The sequence below is a fragment of the Pinus tabuliformis genome, chromosome 6 (assembly GCF_031772625.1).
Source record: "Pinus tabuliformis cultivar Carrire ecotype Pingquan chromosome 6, CPIR1, whole genome shotgun sequence".
In the NCBI taxonomy this organism is placed as follows: Eukaryota; Viridiplantae; Streptophyta; class Pinopsida; order Pinales; family Pinaceae; genus Pinus; species Pinus tabuliformis.
Window position 1 is genome coordinate 2,028,480,548 of NC_142292.1, and position 20,678 is coordinate 2,028,501,225.

Sequence of the window (20,678 nt, forward strand, 5' to 3'; positions counted from 1 at the left end):
GTTTCAACTTGGCCGAAACTTGATCAACAATTCAGATGTCAGACTTGCAAAAACAAATCGCAGTGCCAGAGTTGTAGAGAATTATGAAGAGGGTGAGTGGTATGCTGAGCACCGTCTTCGACATTTCCTCTGCCGCAGAGATTTTGGACGGCTTCTTTGAATTTTAATGTGTTGCAGTTCATAGTCTTCAGTGTTATGAACCTGTTGAGGAGCATTGTAACCTGTGGGTACCTGGAAAGCGTCGCTGTCTAATCCCTGCTTTCAGCCGACATACAAGCATTTAACAAACCCACCAATACAAGCATCAAGAATAACGTTTTGTTTGGTGCTGTTCCATCCATTTTGAAGCGCAAACAAAACTCTCCACAGATCTGAAATTCAGTGTGTAGGCTCTGCGAATCGATTTGTTTTGCAATATTGTTTTTAAAAGCCAACTGAAACCAACAACAAGCCAGCCTGCCAGCCAGCATTGCCAGCCTTTGTGGATTTTTAAAAGCCAGCTGAAACCAGCAACAAGCCAACCTGTTAGCCAGCGTTGCCAGCCTGCGTGGATTTTTAAAAGCCAGCATGAGTTAGGATGTGCTTTTTTTAAAAAGGCTTGATATATGCTTTAAAAGTAGATTTATTCACTTTTTAAAGTTCACGTAACATTCAACTTTTTTTTTTAAGGGGTTTTTAAAAAGAAAAGAGAGTAATGATAAGTTGGATAAGAAAGTTTTTTGTAAAGGGGAAATAAGGTGAATTATAAAGTTTTTTAATAGTTTGTAATTTGGAGAGATAAGGTTTTTGTAATATATAGTTTGTAATTTGTAATTTGGTGAGATACGCTATATAATTTTATGTAATTGGAGTAATAAGGATTTTGTAAATATTTGGAGCAATAAGGTGATTTGTATTTTTGTTGAAGTAATAAGGAGATTTTTATTTGTAATTTGTAAATTGGAGAGATAAGGTGTGTTGGGTAATTTGTTTTCAAGAAGTTATTTTTTAATTGGGATCATCACATTGTAACTCAAAGTAATTTTACTTTGAGGGGGGGTAATTTTTTACCAGATTGTGCAAAAGCACCATTGTAAAAATCAAATTTTGAAAGTTGCCTTGTAAAAATTTGAGAAATTGACTAGAGCCAAGTGCAAAGCTCAGTCAATTTTCTCCTGTTTTGACGACTATTCGAGGGTCAAGGCCAAGCCCCGATAGTTCGTTTCTTGCGTCGTGTGTTGCTGTTGTGTTGCGCATCTTGAGTTTTTTGGAGCTTGATTCGTGGTGTGAAGTCTTAACACTACAATGTAGAGTTGATTAATTTGCTTTCTGATTCCGACAAACTTGAAGGCACAAAATCTTATAAAACATGGCATCGTCTCATCGAAATCACTCTCATTTACAATGAATTATGGCAAGGAATATGTGATGGAGATGTTAGGCCGAATAAACCCACAGATGCAGCTGCACTAGCAAAATGGGAAGTCAAGAATGCTAAAGCCTTAGCTCTTATTAAATCTTCTGCGAATGATGAAATGTATGTCCATATAGAAATGCTATAGATGCATGGTCTGCTTTGAAAATTTTTGAAGACCTCTTTGATACTCAGTCTGAATCAAAGAAAGTTGATCTACAATTAAAATTGTTGCAACAAAAATTAACTAAAGGCGGTGATGTTCGTGAATATATCTCAAGACTTAAGAATATTAAGCAGGAAATTATTAATGTTGGTTTTCCCGCAATTGATGATAGTTTTATGGTAACAATTGTAATTGTTGGTCTTCCTTCTTCCTACACGCATTTTTTGGAGACTCTACAATTAACTGGGAAATTAGAGAAACTAAAGTTTGATGAGCTTTGTGAAATGTTGACTCAACATGATAAAACTTTTGGGAAGAAGAAAGTTGGTGAAGATGTTTTTCTCACAGAGGCCAACGCTAGTAAATCATCAACAGACAATTCTCGAGGCAGAGGCAGAGGGAATCAGAATCAAGCAACACATAATGCACAAAGTCGAGGTCGAAGCCAAAGCAAAGGAAACAACTTTAACAGAGGCAACAGTTCAGGAAGAAGTAATTTTCAAGGTAGAGGAAACAACCAAGGAAGAGGCAATTTTCAAGGACAAGGAAACAATAATCAAGGTAGAGGACAATCTCAACATAGAAGTCAAAGCAGAGGCAGAGGACAATCTTCAGGAAGAGGAAGAGACTTAAGTCAAATTGTGTGTCGAAGATGTAACAAAGTTGGCCATTATGCTGAAGATTGTCGAACTTCACTTAATAAAATTCCCAAGTTTCAACAGCATTCAGCGCAATTTGCAAATGATCAAGATGATGATAACTCAGAATATGTTTTTACTTCCTCGCCAGCATCACAACTTTCATCCCATCTTAGAAGTGACTATAAAGATGCCTGGATCTTGGATTCAGGGGCAACTCAGCACATGACTTGTCGACGTGATTTTTTTGGAACTTTCAGGATTGCCAACTTAATTCCATTTTTCTTGCTGATGATACAAAACATACTCCTTATGGAAAAGGAGCAGTTAAAGTTTTTCTCCCTAGCATTGGAGAAAAAATGATTTCCAATGTATGGTATGTACCAACATTTAAGAAAAATTTGCTCTCTTTAGTCACGATTCGACAACCAGGACATCAGGGGCTTATGGAAGATGGTTTAGTCAAGATTAATTCAATCAAACAGAACTTGAAAACAGTGATGACAAGTTATGAAGATGGAAAATTGTTACGGATGAAAGGGACAGTTATTCCAAGGCACTCAGATTTTGTAGGGGCAGTGAGTACAGGGATTTCACCTATAAGACTATGGCATGTAAGATATGGACATTTAAATTTTGAGAGTCTTTCTCAATTGCAGAAACAAGGAATGGTTAAAGGACTTCCCACTTTCAAAAGGGAAAATGCAAAATGTGAAGCTTGCATTTATGGCAAACAAAGTCGAGAAAATTTTCCAACAAGTTCCTGGCGTGCAAACAGGCGGCTACAACTAGTTCACAGTGATTTGGTGGTTGCAAATATTTCTTACTATTCATTGATGATTTTAGTAGAATGACTTGGGTGTATTTTTTGAAGAACAAGTCAGAAGCATTTGAGAAGTTTAAAATTTTTCGCCAACTTGTTGAAAATGAAGTCAAAGAAAGGATAGGTACTCTCAGGACAAATAATGGGGGAGAATTCACTTCAAATGAATTCAAAACTTATTGCAGTGAAAATGGCATAAGACGACATCTTACTAATGTTTACACTCCACGGCAAAATGGAGTAGTCGAAAGAATGAATCGCACCTTGTTAGGAATGGCGAGATCCATGTTAACTTTCAAGAGGTTAAGTCCAACATATTGGGCAGAAGCAATACATACAGTTGTCTACTTAAGAAACAGATCTCCAACTGCTTCTTTAGACGGAATCACACCTTATGAAGCTTGGTTTGGTTTCAAACCTCGAGTTAAACATCTTAAAGTTTTTGGATCAGTATGTTATGCCTTAGTTCCGAAAGAAAAATGAACTAAGCTTGATTTAAGAAGTTTAAAATGCACAATGATTGGCTATTCTGATGAGAAGAAAGGATATCGTCTTTTGACCAATGGAAAATTCATTGTGAGCAGGGATGCCATTTTTGATGAAACTGAGAGTAAGAGTGTTGAAGAAATTGAAAATCTTCTTCAAAATTTAAAAACTAAGGGAAGTAAATGAAATGGAAAAATGAAAATTCAACCAACTTCACCAAATTGGTATGAACTTGATTTTCCTTCCTCTGAAGATGAGTCATCCAGTGCATCTACATCAACAACATCATCTGGGTCTTCTAGCAGTTCATCTGCATCTCCAAGCAGCAGCAATTCTTCTGACAATGATTCTCCACATTCTTCACTTGAACGACGAACATCAGTTTATATTAATCCTCTTTACAATGATGGAGACTTTACAGAAGCGCAAACAAGTGAGCACCAACTACCAAAATGGGCAGTTCAACTTTTGAAAGATGTAAAGCCTGATGAGCAGAATAAAACAGGCACCAGAAGGGCACATAGAAGTGAAGGCAATTTTGCCTTGATAGCAAATAATTTTACTGAACCTTCCACATATAAAGAAGCAGTAAAACATAAAGAATGGCAACAGGCTATGGTTGAAGAATATCAGGTAGTAATTGATAACAACACTTGGAAACTTGTTGATTGTCCAACAAATGTTAAACCCATAGGATGCAAATGGGTTTACAGAATTAAGTATAATCAAAAGGGAGAACTTGAAAAGTATAAAGCACGACTTGTCGCAAAAGGTTTTGCGCAGCAAGAAGGCATTGATTATGAGGAAACTTTTTCTCCTACAGCTAAATGGAACACCATCTGATTAACACTTGCATTGGTCGCTCAGAAAGGATGGAAAGTTCATCAAATGGATGTGAAAAGTGCTTTTCTCAACGGGGATTTACAGGAGGACGTGTATATGACTCAACCACCAGGTTTTGAAATTGAAGGACAAGAACATAAAGTCTGCAAATTGATCAAGGCTTTATATGGATTAAAACAAGCTCCTCGAGCTTGGTATGCAAAGATGGATGAATACCTTAAGAAAGTTGGTTTTCAACGAAGTGAATTTGATGATACTTTGTATGTGAGACAACAGGGAAAATAATTGGTCATTCTTGTTATGTATGTAGATGATTTGATCATTAATGGCAACCATGATGATCATATTGCCCAGGTGAAAAAGGAGTTACATGCAGGTTTTAAGATGACAAATTTGGGATTACTTCACTACTATCTTGGAGTTGAAGTCTTCCAACGTCCACATCATATTTTCATTTCTCAGAGTAAGTATGCAGCTGAGGTTCTTCAGCGATTTGGCATGCAAGATTGCAAGCCCGTTCTTACCCCCATGGAGCAAAACTTGAAACTTTCAAAATTTGAAGGGGGGGAAAGGTGGACAGTACAACTTACAGACAGTTGATTGGCAGCTTGATTTATTTGACAAATACTCGTCCTGATCTATCTTATGCAGTCAGTATTCTTTCACGTTTTATGCAGGAACCACGAGATAGCCACTGGAATGCAGCCAAAGGAGTTCTTCGATATATCCAAGGAACAAAAGGTTTTGGTCTTCTTTACACAAAGACTAAAAATTTTGTACTTGGTGGATATTTCGATGCCGACTTTGCTGGGAGTATTGATGATCGAGCATCAACATCGGGTTATTTAATGAACATGGGGTCAGCAGCAGTATCTTGGAGTTGTAAGAAACAAGCTACAATGGCCACTTCTTCAGCGGAAGCAGAGTACATTTCAGCATGGGAAGCAGCATGTGAAATTGTTTGGTTGCGCAAAATTTTGCAGGACTTGGGCATTTCTCAGACAGAAGCTACATCATTATTCATTGACAGCCGTCAGCCATCAAAATTGCCAAGAACCCAGTTTTTCATTCAAAGACAAAGCATGTGGACACCAAGTATCATCATATCAGATCTCTCATTGCCAAAGATGTCCTCAAGCCAGTTTGTTGTCCTTCCGAAGATCAGATCTCCGACATTTTTACGAAACCGCTTGGCAGAATAAAATTTACTAAGTTCAGGGATGAACTTGGTATCTGTTGTAATGTATCTTTGGATCATAGGGGGGAATGTTAGATGATCCAAAAATACAATTTTATCATAGGTTATAAAATTAGAATAAAATAATTATTAATTTTTTTTTTTTACAAGGTCGTCTACTCATATATTATAAAAACTGCAGAAAGCAGGGGAAATACATAGGATGCTAGAAGAGAGATAAGTAAAGAAGTCCAAAAGAGGGGCGCAGCCCTTGACTTCTGAGAGTTTAACTTGAAAAAGGAGTACTGAAAAAGATATCTACTATACTGTCTTACAAAAAGGCCATCTATTAGGCATACTTTGCTTTTCATGGGATTAACTCCAGAATTGGTTCACTGTGTCCTCCATTTGAGCTTCTTTCTGCTGTTCCTGTTGACTGTCTTTTGAGGAAGCCTCTGCCTGCATGCTCTCCGTGATGCTTTTAATGTGTTTGATTGCCTCCTCTAGATGTTCACACTTGTCCTTGAGGCTCTCAATTTCCTTCTTATGTTTTTCCAGCTTTTTGCGCTTGGATCGGCTGTCTGCGATGAAGTCCTCCCGGAGTTCGTTGTGGTGCTTCACAAAGCGAGCAATCATGCAACAATGCTCTCTGCAAAGGGTGCAGGTGTCATTGTCCAGAACTCTGTCAAGCGGATTAGCTCCATCCCTCTGAGCTCCAGGTTGCTGTCTTTCTGCCATGACTGAGAGCAAACTGATTAGTATAAAAACGATTTTCTGAATACTGGAATTATACCTGAGCGCTGAGTGAAATGCCTGAGGGCCGATAAAACTCTGGAGGCTTGCTTGCTGGACGCTGGTAAGGTGGTCGGGTGCTGGGGACGGCTGATTGTTGCCGCTGAGAGAGCTTCCTTGCTCTGAGAACTTCACTAGCCCAAACTGATACTGGATATGCGAGAGAGGAGTGAAAAACGAATGGGAAGGAGGGGGGATATAAAGGAGCGGGAGGGGGCAGTCGGGGAGGAGATATTTTGCTTGGGGAACTGCAAACAGATCCGATTGTGGATTTAGGAGGGAGAGTTCGCAAGTGTGGAGAGGACGTTTAACTGCAAATTCGAAGGGGAAGTCACGAGGAGGATGAGGGAGAGATACTCTGAGATCAAGGTGTAAGGGAGACGCCGGCAAAATGAGAGAAAAGGGAGGATTTAGTGGGGTAGAGCCCGCAGTGGGATTGGGGTATTGACAAATTCTGCAGAGGCTAATCCTGAAATCTGTCAGACAACTAGGATTCTTAAGGGATTGCTCTTTCATAGTTTCTGCCATTCTCATTGACCTGTCCTTGCTGCCGGTTGACCGCTTTGTTCGCTAGAGAGTCCGCATCTGCATTGTTCTCCCTTAACACGTGCATAAAAGTGACTTCCCCCAGGTGTCTGATATTGTCAATTATCCGCTCTTTGATGTTGTTGAGGCTTGTTTTATTGAATTCTTTGCCTGAATTCATTGCTGCGATAATGATTGCCGAGTCCCCAAGGATTAAGGCATTCCGCATTCCAAGCTTATGGAGAATCGAGGAACCTAGTAACAGGCTATATGCTTCTGCAACGTTGTTGCTGGCTGTTCCGAGCCCCCATTCGTAGCTGCATATGAGGTTCCCCTTCTGATCTTTAATTATACCCCCAGCACCGGCTCTCCCGGGATTGCTCTTTGAAGCTCCGTCAAATAGAAGAAGGGGACGGTTCTGGGCAAGAATCCATTTGTTTATTTCCTCTTTTTCTCCCCTAAGTTTCCAATTGTTGTGCTTCTGCGTTGCTTTAGGCTGAGGGGGGGAACTTTGTGAATGACTGATATTGAAGCTGTTATACCATTCTTTCTCTTCCTTTGTCCAACTTTGTTGATCTGGGAGAGCTATATGATTAGTACTGATAGCTTCTGAGATCCCTGCAATTGTTTTGGCGATGATCCTTTCTATTGTTGGCTTTCCATTTTTGAAAACGTAGTTATTCCTAGCTAACCAGATGTTCCAACACAGCGTAGCTGGGATACATTTCCAAATTCTTATGAGGTTATTCTTGCCTCTCCTGTTCAAAGGATATTCTTTCTTCCAGTTTCTCTGAAGGTTGTTTACCTGATCAAATCTTCTATTGATTTCCAGAGGACTAACTAACTGGTCCCAACAGCTTTGAGCGAAAGGGCAATTAAGGAAAATGTGTTGAATTGTCTCTTCTGCAGCTCGACAAAAACAACAGATCGAGGGGCCTTGTATACCTCTCTTTCTCAGGTTCTCGGCTGTTAGAATTTTTCCTTTTAAGAGGGCCCAGTTGAAGTGTTTCACCTTTGGGATGCATTCATTCTTCCATGCTGCCTTATGAAGATTCCAATTTGCTATTAGTGCCATGTTTTGCAGAGATTTGTAGCCTTCTTTTACTGTGAAACTTCCCCCACAGGTATCCCAGATGTATCTGTCCTCCTTTTCCTTATTAATAGGGGCAGAGCCAGAGAGAGAAAGTCTCAGATTGTGCCATAGGTCTCGAAGCTCCGGAGGAAGATTAAGATCTTTCCAACCGAGCCACCTGTTTTGAGACCAAGAGGATATGTCAAACAGAGTGTGAATGTTTCGCTCCTCCATCCATGCTTGAAGAGGTTGCAATTCTTGAAGCGAATTTCGTTGATTGGAGCCCATTATTCTGTCAACCCAGATTTTAACCTTCTTTCCGCTACCTGGAACTTTAGAGACATTTCCTCTGAAGTGAGGCAAAACTTTTTTGATCAATCTCCACATTGGAGTACATGGCCTGTCCATAATTGGATCCTGAAGAATGTTGGAATCTTGGCCACTGAGGTATTTTCTTTTTATTATCTCCACCCACCACGAGCCATTTCCTGATAGGATCTTCCAGATTAGTTTAAGCCCCAGAGCCTGATTGGAGAGACTAGGTTTTTTTATGGATAAGCCACCTTTTTCATACGGAAGGATGACTTGTTCCCAGTTGACAAGACTGAATTTCTTTGTGTCTTGTTTTCCCCCTTGCCAGAGGAAACTTCTCATAATGAGCTCAATGTGCTTGTGAATACTAGCGGGAGCCATGATGACCGCATACTGGTAAATGGGGAGACCTGAAAGAACCGCCTTTATGAGAATGGTTCTGCCAGCAAGGTTCAACCAGGAAGCACCCCAACTTTGGAGGAGACCTCGCATCTTCTCAATAAGATTTGTCCAAACTTCTGCTTTAATGTGTTCTTTTGCCAAAGGTAGGCCCAGATAAGAGAAGGAGCTCCAGTTTCTTTGTAAAGGAATGTCTAGGATCTGAGATATTCTTTGTTGAATCTGAAGGGAGACATTCCAAGTGTAAATCTTACATTTTCTGTTGTTTAGTTTGCCCCCAGAAGCGATGAGGAAAGCGTCCAGGACTCTTTTGAACCTCCTGGCCATTAGACTAGAAGCTCCCCCGATTAGCAAGGTGTCATCCGCGAAAAGCGAGTGATTAATCTCCTTTAATCCTCGTTCAATGCGGATGCCCGTAATTTCTTTTTTACTGCGGAGATTTTCAAGATGGGCACTCAGAGTCTCTGCCATGAGAATGTAAAGGAAAGGTGAGAGGGGACAACCCTGCCTTAGTCCCCTCGAGCTTCTGAAGTAACTGCTGGGGCGACCATTGATCAGAGGTGCTGTCCAAGGATTGGAGATACACCCGAAGATGATACTGATGAAGTTGGAGGAGAAGCCAAATTTTTTAAGGACTGCTCTTAAGAACGAGTGGTCCACCCGATCAAAGGCGTTGGCCATGTCCAATTTGATGATCATTCCCCGCTCTCCTTTATTGAGGCTGCTATGGATGGCTTCTTGGACTAGAATGACATTGTCAATGATCTGTCTGCTGGGAACAAAACCGCCCTGATTCTCAGAGATTAAGATGGGAAGGAATTCCTTTAATCTGTTGGCGAGAATTTTTGTGATTATCTTGTATGAGACATTGCAGAGCGAAATGGGGCGGAATCTGTCAAAGGTTTTTGGATTTGCTTCCTTTGGGATCAAAGCTATGTGAGAGGATTTCGTGTTTTCCCCCACCTTGTGATTTCTGAAGGCGTTTTTTATCATTCTCACGAAGTCCTTCTTTATAATTTCCCAATGTTGCCTGTAGAACGCCACCGTGAAGCCATCCGGCCCAGGGGCCTTGTCTTGCTGCATGTTGAAGGTGGCTTCTCTGATTTCTTCTTCTGAAGGCTCTTGTTCAAGCTTGTTGTTGTGGTTATCTTTTATTTTGCTCTCTATAATACTGAGGAAAGCCTCGCTGTCTTGATGATGGGGGTCTGCAGTAAGGAGATCCTTAAAATGATTAAAGGCTGCTCTTTTTATTTCTTCTTGTTCCTTCAGCTCCCTCCCTGCCACTTCGATTTTGTCTATTTGGTTGCTGGCTCTTCTGGTCTTGATATTATTGTGGAAAAAAGAGGTGTTCTTGTCCCCAGCCTTCAGCCATAAACAGCGGGATCTTATTCTTTGCTCCTCTTCCTCGACCCGATTTTGCCTATAGAGCTCCTTGTACAAAGTTTTTTCCTTCTCGAGGTCTTCAGCTGTATATTGAACTTGCTCTTTTTCTTTGTGCCAGCGTTCCATCTCTACTAGCAAATCTGTTTTCTTTTTCTTATCAGATTTTGCCTGCTCTCGCGCCCAATGCTTTATTGCTGTCCGGAGCTGTTTTAACTTCGTTTCCCAAACGAAATAAGGCGACCCTATGACTTCTTTAGCCCATTGCTCGCGTATGAGAGTGCTGAAATCTTCGTGGAGATCCCAATTTTTGTTATATTTAAAAGGGAGAGGGCCGAGGTTTGGACCTTTATCCAAAAGGAGGACCACGGGTTTATGATCAGACGCTGAACCATGGATTATTTTGCTCTTGATTGACTGAAAGTTGCCTGCTATTCCTTCCTGAATGAGAAACCTGTCCAATCTCTCCTTTATGTTGTGGGAGCCTGATCTCTTGTTGGACCACGTGTATTTTCCATTTGACAGAGGTATATCTATCAAGTTGAAGAGCTGTATGATAGTTTCTAGCTTATCTCTTGAGGGGTCTGCATGAAAAATACCTCCGTACTTTTCTTCCACTTGCCTTATAAGATTCATATCTCCCCCGAGAATTAGCCTGCTGCTTTGGAGAACGCTGATGTCCTCTTCTATGGTGTTCCAGCAGTTAGCTTTGTCCCTGTAATGGTTGGGTGCGTATATATTGTATATGTGGTAAATTTCCTGCGAGCTTTTACACTTTAGATCTGATCTGATCCACCAAGAGCATTGGTGTGAGTTGGTGATTTCCCACTTATTTTTGTTCCACAATGTTCCTATTCCTCCTGATGCCCCATCTGAACCTATGGAGAGACCTGAGAAGTTTTTAAATCGCTGAGTTTGGTGGAGAAAATCCTGTTCGGTGGTTTTGGTCTCCTGGAGTAGGAGAATATCTGGCTGTTCCTGATTTAATAGGTCCTTGATTGCTTTCATCTTTAGGGAGGAGCCCATTCCCCTACAATTCCAAGAGACCAAATTCATTATTTACCGACTGTGGGGTGAGATCCAGACCTCTCCTTTGTTTTTTCGCCACTTCCTTTTAGCCTTCCTAAATATGAGTCCAAGGGTTGCTGTGTTCCAGTTGCCATTTCCTTTGCTGCTGTTTCATCCCTGAGTTCTTTATTTGTTTTCCTGCCAACTTTTCTCGGGGGATCTGATGGTTGGTTGGCTTCTTTTGCTTTGTTTCGGGTTAGGATTCTTTCGATGGTGGGGGGAGGGGAGGGAGGAGGGTTTGAACGGGGAGAAGCTGGGCGAGGGGATTGAGGGGGGGATACTGGGGTTTCCCCTGCTAAAGATTCAAAGGGATTAGAGGATGATGGGAAGGATGAGACAGGGGGAGGAGGGGGGGGGGAGTGGGATTTGTTTCAGGAGGAGCTGTGGAGCTGGGGCCTTGGTTAGAAGAGGACTTTTTCCTTTTGACTTGTTCCCAAGTTCCCTCTGTGGTTTCCTCGTTGTTTTCTATTTCTTTTGCTTTTAACTTATTACATCTATTGGCAAAATGACCATACTCATGACATACCTTGCATTTGAAGGGGAGTTGTTCATAGTCCAGCTGCTGGATATGCGCCCATTGGTCCACCTTAATCTTGATTGCTTCCGGCAGTCCTTTCCCGAGGTCGACTTCAACGCAGATCCTTGCACATGCGTGCATATTCTCTCTTGGTTCTGATCTGTCGATGTATTTTCCTACTGCGTTGCCGATGGCCTTTACCGATTCGTCTCCCCAACAGTGAAGTGGGAGGTGAGGGAGGCGCACCCAAACAGGAACAGCATTAGGTATATCCATTTCCGGATCGAAATCCGGGGTCCATCTATTCAGATATAGACCCCTAGTGTCCATGAAGTAGGGGCCATTGCGGAAGATAAGGTTCTTGTCTTCTTTCGATTCGAACAGAAATGTGTAGTACCCGCGGCCACAAAATCTGATGGCGATCTTTCCTTGGGTCATAGAGCTCCAGTTGCGTTCCACCCATTTTTGCACTGTTCTTGGGGACGGCCAGAGTCCAGTAAACTGGCCGACGAGTCCTCTTTCTGATAGAGCTATTGCCGATTTCCTTGGGAGAGAAGGGGGAAGATTCACCTCTGGTATTTCATCCAACTTTTTTATAAACTTTGTTTGAGAGGGGCGCGGTCTTGCATCCGATGGTTCAGTCAATAGAGAAGCGAAAATTTCTTCTTGGTTTTCTGCAGCCGGGATGGGGGAAGCGGATCCTGCCATTGCAGGCCCGCTGAGAGCGCGAGGGATCAGAGCGGCGGGCAGCAGGCCCCAAGAGGGTCCACGCTAAAGACACCGAGGGGCGGGCGCAGGGCCCGACCAGGCAGAGCCTGGGGGCGAGGGCAGAGGCGCACAGGGGTTCAGGCGGGAGCAGGGCCTGCAGCGCGTAAAAAAAAAAATTAGTGGTGGTTCTTTGATATCTATTTCAAATCTAATTGGCTAGTGGTTTGAGCCCATAAAATAATTATTAATTTAAGATATTAAATTAATAATTATTATTCTAGAATGTTTAATTATTTAATGGAGACTTTTAGAATTAGCATATTGTTGTAACTAGATATGACTCTCCAAATGTGTCGTATCTTAGGCTCTATTTTAGGAGATTTGTTAGCTAGTTGGTTTGAATAGCGTTTATTGTAAATGGACACTTGTTATTTAATAAGTGATCCATAATTAGAGGTAGTTAGGACATGGAGCTTATAAATAACTCATTGCAAGAGTGTTTGTGTTGTTCGGGTGTAAACTCTTGCAAAATCAATTATGTAATTGTTTTTTTCTGATTAATAAAATTACGTGTCTGAGGACACTTCTGCCATTAAAGTTGGGGCACAAAGTTCAAGGGAATTATACAGCATTTAATGCTGTCTGCTTCTACAGCAATTGACATGAATTTCTGATCAAAGTGGGCACAAAAATCGAGACAACAAAGGCATAGAATTCAAGGAGGAAGTCTGGCACAAATTTCAAGGAAATCTGGGCATGATTTCCAAGAGATAAGTCTACATTTATTGCCGAAGTTTATTGCTGTAAATTTCTCTGAAGAAATAATAAAATTCCTCTCTTTCACTGGTTTTATTTATTGCCGAAGTTTATTGCTGTAAATTTCTTTGAAGAAATAATAAAATTCCTCTCTCTTTCACTGGTTTTCCCTATGGGGTTTTTGCACGGACAATTTATCCAAGAATTTCAGAGTTCCGTTGATGAGTTTGTCCTTTGCAAGTTGATTTCAAGTTCAAATTTGTCTTTTGTGTTGCTTTTCATAAAAATCAGACCTCTGTTTGCTGTTTGCTGAGTTAAATGCAATTTTCTGGGTAATTTTTATCGGAACAATTCCCTGAGTGTTGACAAAGTGTTTGACGAAATTCCTACAAGAGATTTTTGAATTGTAGGATAATTTCCTATGTTGCACTGGTTGTGGGGACGGGGGGTGCAGAAGGACAAGACGGCTAGAGAGCACCCCCAAATTTTCAGGGGATGGCAGGTTGGGGATGGCTAGGGCAGCAATTACCTTTTATATTTATTAAAAAAATAAAATTTAGTAATTCAGCATAAACATGAATGATAAATTAAAATATAAAAATTAGAACTCCTACTAACATTGAAATTCAAGTTACAAAATAAAATACTAATACTAATACTATCTAATCATCATTGTGCATCACCAAAACAAATCTTGTCATCATTACCCATTGTCAAGAACTTAAGAAGTACTATTAGTCTGCTACATCCTACAATCCACTGCTGTCTACATAATCATTCCATGTTGCATGATGAATCATTTCAAAATTTAAAGAGTAGCTAAAGCCTAAAAGTAAAATTTAATAAAACTGTAAAATGAACAAGTTATTAAAATTTAATTATAATTCCAAAATTAAGAGTCCAGAAAAACATTGATTATAAATTTATAAATTATAGACCAGTGTTGGAGGAACCATCCCCCCCCAAGGATCCAAAGGCAGATCCGCGTCCGTACGGATTCACCACCGGTCCTTCGGTGGAACCGCAGATCGGAAAATCGGATCCGTGGTTCCTCCTTTTTTTGGCGATTCCCGCAAAACTAGATTTGTGGGCGCCCGCAAATATGATCTACATTTATGGACAGTTACATTTCCCCCAAATATCCTCCACATATTTGCTTTAAAAGGGAAACAATATGGTCCCCATGGCTTCTACTACCTGATCCACGGTTCCTATTTCCCAATCCGTGGATCCAAAAAGGATCGGGTGCAGATCTGTGGAGGTTCGAGTGTATATCCACAGCAAATCGCGAGTGAATCCGAGAGAAGGTGGACGGTTCCGCAAGGCTATTTTTGTTTTTCTGTTTTTGGAAATTTCGAACTGTTCTGTGAGGAACTACACTTTCCGAATACTCCCAAGTTGCCCCTTGATGCTCCCTAATGGTAATGTTAAATTCTTAAAGTAAAAGTGACATTCTCCTTTATCTTTCATTTCCATCCTTTAATTCAAATTTTTAACATTACCATGAAATGACTTAGGATGTTTGAGAGTGGTTCCAACCTCATCAGACTTCATATGGAGAAAATAAAATTTCATATCCCATTCAAAATTCAGCAGACTTAATAGTTTTCAGGATCAATGGGATTGTGGCATTCCATTGGATTATATCATGTATGAAGGCATGTGATTGGCATTTAATCAAGAGCAACAAGCCCTATATGTACCCTAGTGTTGGTGTTATTGATTGTTGAACTCCTTTGTCATGGCCTTAGCAATTATGTACCCTTCACTCAAGTCAAAATCATTGATCAGGCATGTTAAGATTTCTCTACTATATTAAAGGCTCGGATTAAGATGTTTGATCAAAATTAGGCAATGTTGACTAAAATCCCCATAGAATTGAAGTAGAGGCAATGGCTAGACAAGAGAAGAGGAATCTAGATTGTAGATGGTTGATGCTGGAATAATTAATCATTGATGTACAATGGATGCCATATCTATCTTGATTTATGTAAAAATATGCATGTTTTCATGTCTTCTACAACTAATTTGGTGTTTTGGATGTTTTTTTATTATAAATGCAAAAATAATATAATATATATCTATATATATATATATATATAGCAGACGCTTCCGAGACGCTTCACTTCCTATATTTTTGGAAAATGACGCTTCTGCGTCCCCGCTTCCAAAAAGCATCCCCATTTCGTCCCCACTTCGTGCAACATTGTTATAGACTATAGTCCAAAATGGAAAAATAATACGTAGTCACTAGTGTAGCTGCCAAATGGAAAAATCAAAATGTCTCCAGGCAACAAAAAAGGAAGTATGAGTCCATATCCATAGTAACATGAAGGTTGAAGCTACTAAAAAATTCATATCTTCTACATCAAGCCTATCTGAAAATGCTTGAGCCTCACTATCTTCTCTCCCGCCATCATCAATGCTTTAACTGCAACTCAATGTCATCTAATGGTACATTAACCAATCCTGTATGGATAGATGGCCCATCATCATCATCATCAATCTAGGAAGCATCCTCAGGATCTACATCCCATTGTGTTGTAGGTCGCTGTAAATAATCTAGTGTCTTCCTTGTAAGAAGGCGAAGACTGTTGTGCACATAAACTAGTTTCTCTGCTCCTTTAGAGGTAAATCTATTCCTCTTAATAGAGTGGATAAAGCTAAATGTAGACCAATTCTTTTCTGCAACTAAAAATCTAGCAACTTGAGATAGTAAACACAGAAACATTGTTTATTTCTAGTGCTTTGTCCCCATATATCCTCCACCACCCACTGGGACTTCTTTGGGCCATACCCAACAACTCTTTCTTTGCAACTTTAGAGAAAGTGGGGCTACTGAGCAAAGAAAAATCAAGAAATTGTTCTTGAAATATGGTTGTTTGCTCTGGTGTATACATCTTTTCTATGGCATTAATAAAGACTTGTTTCACTTCAGGGTCATCTATTGGTGAAACTCTGTCTTCCCTCGCCACATACCACATTGGATTAAGTGCATAAGCAACCATAGAAAGAGTTTTGTTTAACCTCTTCCATCTCTTTTCTATCAACTTTAAGAGTTCATTAAATAACCCCAAAGAGGGCTCCCTTTAATGAATGATGGACTTGATCTTTCCAATCATGCTATCAACTGACTCATATATTTCCCCAAGGCAAGGGGAATCTGAATCTACATCCCTGATTAACTCCACTATTGGAACGGTGAAAGATATAATGTATTTTATAGCAACCCACCATTCATCATTCAACACCAACCGCCTTACCTTCTTTCTCTGAACAATTTTGGATTCTCCCCATGTAGACCACTAGGAACTTATAGTAGTGGCCTTTCGAGAATGTTGCACCTCTAACATACAGTCAAGAAACATATAGTAAGTGGCATACCTTGTACCTGTTGGTTTGAAGAACTCCTTTTTTGCATAAATTCTATAAATAGCTGGAGAAGCATGATGGTTGCAAATGAACATTTGCACCTCTCCTGCATCCAAAATAATGTGGGTGATCCAAGAAATTTTACCAATATCTTTGAGAGCATTATTTGAAGCATGCACACAACAAGGAATCCAAAATAAATGCTTGTAGCTACTTTGAATCATCGACCTTGTAGACCTACAAATTGGTGCAACATCTCTGATAACTTGAACTACGTTTGTAGGACCAATCTCCTCAATTGCATCCTTTAATACCTCAAACTGAAACCCTGCATCCTTCATCTTTCTGGTACAATCAATTGCCCTTAAGAAACATGGTCTAGTTGGAGAGGTGACAATGTTGTTCAACAAAGGCCTTTGTTGAATGTTTGTCCAACCATCCATGATGATTGAACACCCATATTGAACCCATGATTTTTTAAGGCCTCCCATCACCCCCTGTTGAAATTTCTAAGTCTAACCATTAGAAATTGTATCTGTATTCTTCTAGTTTATTTCTCCTACTTGTTAATTACAAACAAGTTATTTAAACATATAAACATCGAAATAAACACAATACAGTCTCAACCATCTACAGATCAACAATTGAAAGAAATAGCTAACACACAAGTGACACTGCTATTTTTGGACAGCTCGTCCCCGGAAAAACCAAACTTGGGAAAATCGGTGTAACAATTTTGAGGGTTATTTATTATGCAGTATATCCTTGAGTACAACTGGGTGCCAAACTGGCTCACCCGATAGAGAAAAATAACTGGCAGCAATACCTCTCTATTCGGAAACAGTTATTTAGAAAACATGTCCCGTGAAACCCTCTCCAATGACTCTGAAGCTCTGTGCTGGCCCTTCTGGCCTCTGCATCAGCCCCAAACCCCTCTAGCGTCAGCTCTCTGAGGCACTGCGCAGCCTCTGTCACCCTTTGCGTCACTCTAGCTGCTCTCTGCGTGGATGATGCAGTCCCTCGGCCTCTGCTGGGCTCTGCGTGGCCTGTGCTGGCTGCTGCTTCTCGCTCTCTGTCTTTGCACTGGTCTCTCGGTACTGTCTCTGCCTCTTTGTCCAGTCCTCACTACCTGTGGCTACTGATCACTGATTCGACTTTGCTTAGCAACCTTGATCTAGCAAATCAAATGACTGATCACTCTGGTGTTTCTTCCAAATGACCCTCAAGCCTCCTCTTATACTTTTCTTGTTGGTCCTTCAACAGCCGAGATTAAATCTCTAATCAACAACTAAGATTAGATTTGGCTTGATCCATGACTTTTGGAACCTTCTAACATAGTTTTATATTAATACCCCTTAATATTTTATTTTTCCTAAGTTTAGACTTAGGAAATCCATTAAAAATATTAATTATTTTAATATCTTCCAAACCGGGTACAATCTGTCCAAACCATTTCTGGGCCTTGGAGATATCATGTGCTTTAGCCTCTCCACCAATTTTCATGGCTAGAGCACATCTGATACTACCCCAAATCAACACTCCCTCTTAGCGAGGACAGTGCTCTAGTAATACTCCACATTGAGCATCACTCTGATTATACGGCACCAGTACCTGTGTTGATGCTAGGCCTCCCCGCCCAACGTCCTCTGCACTACTGCATCTTGTACTACTGCCCATGACTCTGCCACTGCCATTGTTGCATCCGTACGGCAGCTCCCTCTGCATCCATGCTACTGCTAATCCACCCTCCCAACACTGCATCTACACTGCATCCCCCTCTCATCATGCTACATCGTGCTACTACTAACCGCTACTGCACTGCAACTCAGTTACTAAGAAGTAAGTAACTGATCCACCAAACCTCTGACAATCCTATCAGGCTAGAAACACTCCCGATGCTGAAGCTCCCTCTGCTGCTAACAAGTGCTCCCTCTATTGACCTCCGCATTGCTGCAACAACTCCCTGCATCTCGCATCGTTGCACACCTCTCTGTGCCATTCTGCACTGCTGCAACACTCCCGTGCCTCTCGCATTGTTACAGCCTGCTAGCCTCGCACTGCCCAGGTACTCCAACACTGTAGCACTCTCTGTCGCTCCATCCGCATCCATCTCTACCGACATCAACCAGTCCTGCTACTCTCTCTTCGGGGCTCCCATAGCAAGGTATAATCCAAGAAGTTGGGTACCTCAAGGATCTTGCTTCTCATCGCCTGTAGTCCTCCTGACTATAGCTCGATGTCTCCCCACCTCTTCTCTAAAGGTACATGAGCACTCATGGCACAATTGTCATCCTCCTCAACCTCCTTCTCCGCCTTCGTTGGTGTTGCCTTAGATTCAGATGCCTCTCCCTTGTTCTTCTTCCTCGGACACTGGTTCACATAATGACCTAGTTCCCCTCAGTGGAAGCACTGGATCTTGGAGAGGTCCTTCTTCTTCCTCTTCTCCTACTTTCTCGCATATGCCAGAGCTGCATCCTCTTCCTCTTCCTTCTTGATCCTGACTCCTTTGCCGCTACTTCTCATCTTGCTCAACTGCCTAATCTTCTCTTGGCTAAGAGCCACCCACAATTCTTCCCAATCTGGAAGATCTGCCCTACCAAGTATACTCTAGACAAATGTCTCCCACTCCTCGGAGACTGACTTAAGTGCGGTCCTCACCAACATCTCTTCATCCAGCGTGGCCCCTATGGAAGTCAGTTGGTCTGAGATCTCCTTCAACCGATCGAGGAAGTGATCTATCTGCTCCCCCTTCTACATCTGGTATGACCACAGTTGATTCTCAAGTAACATCTTCCTCTGCACGGAAGTATGCCGGTACAACTTCTTCAGGGCGTCCCACATTTCCTTTGCCATCTCCTTCTTGGCAATATGTTGGACCACATGAACCTTCACCCCATCAAGGATGAACAACTTCGCCCTGGCCATTGCCTCCTCGAACTTTTCATTTTCAGTCGGGTCAACTGGGATCGCCATTGTTCTCAAGGCGAAGGCCTTGATGTGATGACTATCTAGAATGGACAGGATCTTGACCTTCCAGACCACAAGTTGGATGCCCTGTCCAGCCTGTCCTGATCCCTCAACCCATTCATGGCCATCTCTCTGCTCTTCTGTCGACTCCTCTGAGTCTCTCTACTTCCCTCCAGAAGTTCTCTCTTCGACTCTTGTTGAGTCTCTCTACTTCCCGCCTGGAAGTTCTCTGCTAGACTCCCTCTGAGTCTCGATTCCCCTCCTGGAAATCCTTCTGCCAATCGTTAAGTTGCACCTCTCCGATCTTCTGTGCACCTGCAACACTGATCCGGATTCCTTGGCTAGAAATCCGCCTCGGTAGCAACTCCCTCTACCTTGGTTTTTCCCTGTTAGGTATTGTTCTGCCCACAATACCCCACCAGCTTCGCTCCCGCAAACTGCCCACAGCTTCCTATGCCTCAGCAACTGAAGGACTGAGCCCATAGGCTCTGCGCAATCCTAGCACTGGAAAAACAACTCCCTTAGCCAACTGCATCAACCCTCTTGGTCTTTGCATGAGCCTCTTTCTGCCCTCCTCAGCCTCTGCGTTGGCCTCTCTCTGGCCCGAATTGATGATGCAGTCCCTCTGTGTCAACCCTTCTTCTTTCGCTTCTGCAAGGATCAATTTCTGTCACTTGGCACAGCTGATTCTGTTGCAAATGCTCTACTTAGCTGATGCCTTCAGCTCTTCTATGATCTGCAACCACGCTCTGATACCATGTTGAAATTTGTAAGTCTAACCATTAGAAATTTTATCTATATTCTTCTGGTTTATTTCTCCTACTTGTTAATTACAAACAAGCTATTTAAACACATAAACATCGAAATAAACACAGTATAGTCTCAACCATCTACAGATCAATAGCTGAAAGAAATAGCAAACACACAAGTGACACTGTTATTTTTGGACAACTCGTCCCTGGAAAAACCCAACTTGGGAAAACCGGTGCAGCAATTCTGAGGGTTATTTATTATGCAATATATCCTTGAGTACAACTGGGTGCCAAACTGGCTTACCCGACAGAGAAAAATAACTAGCAGCAATACCTCTCTACTCGGAAACAGGTATTCAGAAAACCTGTCCCACGAAACCCTCTCCAGCGACTCTGAAGCTCTGCGCTGACCCTTCTGGCCTTTGCGTCAGCCCCAAACCCCTCTGTGTCAGCCCTCTGAGGCACTGCGTAGAATCTGGGACCCTTTGCGTCACTCCATGTTAAAATTGGAAACTAGGGCCGAATTCCATGT

General features: G+C 41.6%; 1 protein-coding gene across 7 annotated transcripts in view; it reads right to left on the reverse strand.

The window, feature by feature from the left end:
• LOC149267391 (uncharacterized) overlaps positions 1 to 20,678 on the reverse strand; it is a 423,973-nt gene that overhangs the window by 89,846 nt on the left and 313,449 nt on the right. The gene's annotated exons all lie outside the window — the stretch shown is intronic.